The following is a 6,166-nucleotide window of genomic DNA, read 5'->3' on the forward strand; positions in this document are numbered from 1 at the left end:
TCTTTAAATTCAAGCATCATTCGTAAACGTCACAGTATTATCGCTGAGATGGAAACAATGTTAAAATTATGGCGTAATAATCAAGTAAATGTGAAAAATTGTAAAATAATATAGGCCTAATTTGTTATACATATGTATTATCTAAAATTTTATTAAACATTTTTTTCTAAATTATTCTTTTCTTTAGTCTTTAGCCCCAATTAAAAATTATTTGTATGTATTTAAATTCAAAATTATACCCCGACTTACGCAGTTATCGCTCGGTCCCACCTATCGTGTAAGTTCAGGGTATTACTGTATATACAACCAAACAGACCAAAATAGAGGGGGGAAAGTACTAAAAACATAAGAGTGTAACACAAAATTAAAAGTCAAAGACAACTTGGACACACAACAGATTGTATTTACTCTTTGGGTGCATTTTTTATTGCACATGCAGTTCAAACTTCAAGATGAATTTTTGTCAAATTTAGCATTCAACGTATGAGGTACCACTGTAGTTTGACTGTGAAAGATGTACCTATCTACCAAGGATGAATCTGAATGTAAAAGGGAAAGCAATGTTCAAGATTCCACCTTAAAGTGCATTTTTTTTAATGTGGTATTTCCAAAGCTGTAAGGGTGTTTTGGGAGTTTAAAACACTCCCTTAAGTTAAACTTGTTTTAATTGAATTTTTGAGCCAAGTACACTAAAATTAATGCTCTAATAAAACTTTTTACTATTAATTATCTATTTTGCTGACATTTTAATCACTTTTATTTGATTCTGAAACAATCTGTAGCTTCCCTTTTTAGCAGAGTAGAGAAGAGGGGAAATTAGTTGGTCTTAGTTGGTAAACATTCCAACTTAGTTTTGCAGCCACCCCCCTTATTTTGCCACTGGATATGACCAACTAGCACGTGTATTACGGTTGGTGGTCATGGCTAAGGTAGATGGGATATACCTGTTTCCAGTGATCATCCTGAATATAACACAGTAACAAAACTGCAATTATAAATGTTTTGGAAAACCTGTCCCATCAAGAGCATACAAGACTTAATTCTTAGCATGCCAAACAGACATTTTGTAGTAAAAAAAATTAAGTTAAATCAACTAAAGCTGAAAAATTAGTCCTGCAGCTAATTTTCTGTTGCACTCATTTTTATAACTAGCTAAGTTTTGTTGAGTACTATACAGTGTGACTTGACCTAAGAGCATTTGATTTACAAGAATTTTATGTAGTAAGTTACATTAACCTTCTTCCTGATTTGCAAGAACAAAACATTTCTAATAACAAGCACAAGACAAACTTATGCTACAATTAAATGGCTCATCATAAGTTTCAATCTCCATTTTCTTCATTTCATTTAAAGTTTTAACCAATAACTAATTGACCTTTGTGGAAAATGGACCAAAGATTCATTCCACATCCTCAAATCATTTGGTACGTATTTTGTGATTATTTGTAATACACTATTCAATAATTCTTCTATTGTAATGCTACAAATCTCGCTCGTATATGAGAGTATTGTTCCTGAAGAGTAAGCATTTAGACATGGTTTGAGTAAATGCACTGAAAGAACAAACTATGTTTCTTACAAATAAAAAACTTAAACCAAACCTTTTATTTATTTAATTCTGCTGGGTACGAGTGTGGTCTATGTTTCTTTTATCATACATACATTTTAGATTATATAAACTAGTTTTTTTGTATGTTAAATATTCAGCATGTGGACTTTCAGTGAGAAATGTTTCCTATTCTATAGAGTCTGTTAAGACCACATTACAGAATAGGTTTTATTATGGACCATGTCTCAAATTGTTTACAGATTTATAAATTAATGATATTTCTTACACACAATACTTTTTTGCTGATGAAAACATATTACATTTATTGTATCTCTGATAAATTTACAATGTACACATCTTTAAACTAGTATGACTAAATAGTATGCTATAAATTTGTAAAGCTCTGTATGTATTTTAATCACTTTAAAAAACAAATGATACATGAAAATTTTAAGATACAGCTGAAGTTTTATTATAAAATATTTATTACAAATTCACAGATATTGCAACATCTTACTTCACATCATTTTTATATGCAAGTTGAACGTGACCTCAGAGTGGCAACTCTTCCCTTTTGTTGCGGACGGTCCTTGCCTCCTCCGCGTGTTGGCTGAACGCAGAAGTTGCCACCCATGACCGTCCGTTACGTTTAGATGGAATGAAGTTCACCGACAAAAGCAATCTTTAACTATTTTAAAACCAACCTATTTGACGACGACGACAACGATACCGTCTGACCAATTGGTACTGGTACGACGGGTGACAGGGTTTGCGTCCATAGTATACTTCAATATGTTGCATGATATAATCACGTCGTGGCAATTTGCACTGAAAAGATGATACGGGAGAACGTTACCGATGATGCAAACCCTGCTGTCATCGTCGTTCCAAGTCGACATAGCAAAATACTTTGTAATAGAAAGCTCGCTAATGCTACGGCAGATATGTCATTTACATCAAAATAAGCTTTTCTGTGACGACAAAATTTTATAAAATCCGATTAAAAAAAAATTCATTTTGGATGATAATTTTTCCGAGATGCCTTAGGTATCTCCACTTTTAAGGCACCAAGTATTCGTATGTCTGAAATCACCATGAATGCACTTGGTGATTAACTTTGAGATTGTGTTCCCTCATCTAAGATTAAAGTCTCTGTGAGAATTGTACTTTTAGTTAAAAAAAAAAATCAGACACAAATGAGTTTCCGGATTCGTAGAAAGGAAGTTGCAATGCACGACTCTCTCGTATTGCTACGAACATTGCAGTTTTGCTACAAAGGACATATAAATTTAAAGCTTGGTTCGAACATTTTCACCCGAAAAGAAAATTATTCACGCGTGCAACTTTTGCCTGGTTAAACTGCCTAGATGCGACTTGGTCAACTTTCAAAATAAATGTATACATTTCAAATCAAAATATTCCTCGAGTGATAATAAAATCTCATGGAAATAATTGCTATAAATGAAAATATTTTATATAAATAACATCATAATTTCAAACTGTTATATTATATATGTATATATGTATTTATATATAATTCTGGATGACTTCTGTAAAATACAAATCTATTCCCTCATTATTAAATGGACAAACACGATATCTAAAAAAGTAATACCGATTATACTAACTGAATATTAAATTAATTTGTTCTAAATATTATTATTATTATTATTATTATGATGATTGGATAGGTTGAGATATGGATTAAGATATAGATATTTTTTAGAATTATCAGCTAATCTAAACTTTTTGGAAGCATTCCAAATACATAAGTGCTGGACTACAGAATAGAAATTCACGGACAAAACACGATATCAAATCACAAATATATATATTTTGGCATAGTGATTCATTTGTGGCCTTTCTCTTATTGTGGCCTAAGATAAATTTGAGGTATCTAACTTTGGTTACAGATTGCTATTTGTTAAAAATTTATCGACCGATGACGAGATGAGACGATCCCATCAAACCGCCAGAAACAAACCGGTCCCGACGATTTGAGGCATAGGTCCAAGGGGCTCTGAGATTGAAGCATCCGGTTTAAATTCACAAACACTTACAGAAAAAGACGCTGCTGCCATCGGTCCGTTCCCACAGAATTTAATCCATGCACTGGTCACGTGTAGGAACTCTCGTCTCAAAAGTGATAAATATGACATGATGTTTTTCAGAAAATTTTAAATTTTAATGTAGTTATACCCTGTCATGAGGGGAAGATTCCTGAAGCACCTCTGACAAGCCATTATCACTACATAACTTCATGATGTAAAGACAGATGTATAGTTCTGTATCATCCTTGAATAGATGAAGAAATGAAAAATGTCCTCTTAGTTTTGCAAATACACCTGAAAAAAACAAATAAATAATTCTTCAGAACAAAGCAAATCAAAAACTTTGATTAAAATTGTTAAATATATTTTAAAAAAACTCTTTTAGAAAAAATATATTGTTCTCTATAAATAGTATATAACTAAAATTTTGTTCTAAGTATTTATTTATTGTATACATCTCATGTACAGGTTGACCATCACTAATTTAATCTAGCATAATTTCAAAGTTTTTATGTTGCCACACTGATCTGCAGCTACTGTTTGGAGTGGTCAATATTGCCAAATGTATGATAATTTGATATGAATTTTCATTTACTTTTTATGTTTTCTTTATTAACCAACTTGATTTACAGGTTATTCAAAGAAAGGTAGGATGAGATAATTACTCATTGGGTTAAGTACATTCGAACCTAACCATCAGTAAGCCAGCAAAATCACTTATTTGGCACCCTACAGGTCCTAATGATGCCGGATTAGTGATAGTCAACCTATACATAAATTCAGTTTACTTACTTATCCCATAAACAAACTTGATATTTTAGAAAATGAAGATAAACAAAATTTATTAAACTACTGTAATGAATTAATCCAGCATAAGCCTGACTAAATTTTGTCACCAAACATTTGATACCATCCAAACAGTAAGTACAATAGTTGTTTCAAGTAATTTAATGATGCTAATATCTTGGTAATTAATAGAATCCACATTTGGGTTGTTATAACTTCATTCCCCATTGTAATTTTAGAGAATGTCATTACTACATTTGGGATTGTGCCATATTATAACAGTATTATTTACATATCTAACAATTAATTACTATTCCAAACTCTCGCCATAATTAAGTGGGCTATTATTATGCTACAATTAATAATTACAAACAAAGTAATTTAGTACTAGGTGTAGTAATTTAATAAATTATTATAATTATTAATTTAGATAAAAGATGGTGCCTAACTTCTACCTCTAGTACCAAATTACTTCGTTTCTAATTATTAATTACAGCATAATAATTGCCCAATTAATTATGGCGAGGGTTTGGATTAGTAATTAATTACTTAGATATACTATTAATATCTTTCAAGCACTGGTTTTTCTATATAAAAGACTGGAGGTGCAGAATACCTTCCCTGAGATGCAGAATTTGCACTACTTTGAGTAGATATCCTCTTATTAATAGTCTATATTTTTTCTTCCTGACATCAGCTGCCTTCATTTAGCACTGGAATACTGTTTGTATTTTTCTGAAATGGCTGTCCAAAATAATCTTTTTTTTATCTTATGAGCAGCAGGGCTAAAGGAATTGTTTGCAATTTAAGTGCTGATTTGACAAAGTAAAATATTTATCATTGTTTTATTTTGTCTGAACCAGCTCTTGATATTTATTTTCATAATTTTTGAGCTGTCAAAGACTGGACTATTTCCAGTCATTTAATTAACAAAATTAGAAAACTACTTAAAGCAGAATAAGGCAGTTTTGCCTAACCTGTATTTTGTGCAAACCATGTATTTTCTGCATTTGCTTTCTGATCAAACTGTGACAGGTTTTAGGTCACTTTCATGAGCATTTATACCAGGGGTGTCCAACCCGCGGCCTGCATGCGGCCCAAGGCAAGTTCCAATGCGGCCCAATAAACGTGTAAACAAAACCGACAAATGTTTTAATTTTTTTATTATTTATTTATTTCAATGGAATAAACTCAACAAAAGTTTCACAAAGCCATAAACCTTTATTCATATTTTATTTTTGAGTGGAAAGAAAATATTTTCAAATACTTTGAGATGTGTGAATGCGGAATGATTACTAAATAAAGCTGGAGTTGTGACTAGAGGATTTGATCCCGGGATCTCGAAAATCGGGACCCCGGGATCCCGACCACTTTTCAGTCCCAAAAATTTCGGGATTAAGTTTTCCTAATCCCGAGATTTTCGGGATTGACATCATTTTAAAAAAAGTTGCAAAATAGACTGCATGAAGCGAAACATTCAGTGCCAGTGCTTTTAACAAAATTGCTTGCCTATCATTTTAGTTGAAAATACAAGAAGTTTTATTCCAAGCAAGCATCGCAAGCCCACTAGGTTAATTTCTGCTGCTTGCTTGGAATAAAATTTCTTGTATTTTATATTAAAATGATAGGCAAGCAATTCTGTTAAAAGCACTGGCACTGAACGTTTCGCTTCATGCAGTCTATTTTGCAATTTTTTTAAAATGATGTCAATCCCGAAAATCCCGGGATTAGGAAAACTTAATCCCGAAAATTTTGGGACTGAAAAGTGGTCGGGATCCCG

The 6,166-nt window shown here is 32.0% G+C and overlaps 1 protein-coding gene across 2 annotated transcripts in view; it reads right to left on the reverse strand.

Annotated features, from left to right (window-relative positions):
* Positions 1 to 1,997: 1,997 nt before the first annotated feature.
* Positions 1,998 to 6,166, reverse strand: part of LOC111638837 (ras-related protein Rap-2c-like) — a 26,387-nt gene continuing 22,218 nt past the window's right edge. For both annotated transcript variants that reach the window (XM_023384592.1, XM_023384591.1), the window contains exon 3: positions 1,998 to 3,894. The gene's annotated coding sequence lies outside the window, so the exon portion shown is untranslated. The remainder of the gene's footprint in view (positions 3,895 to 6,166) is intronic.

The sequence above is a fragment of the Centruroides sculpturatus genome, unplaced genomic scaffold (genome assembly GCF_000671375.1).
Source record: "Centruroides sculpturatus isolate CEXI.00-Female unplaced genomic scaffold, Cexi_2.0 scaffold1109, whole genome shotgun sequence".
Taxonomy (NCBI): Eukaryota; Metazoa; Arthropoda; class Arachnida; order Scorpiones; family Buthidae; genus Centruroides; species Centruroides sculpturatus.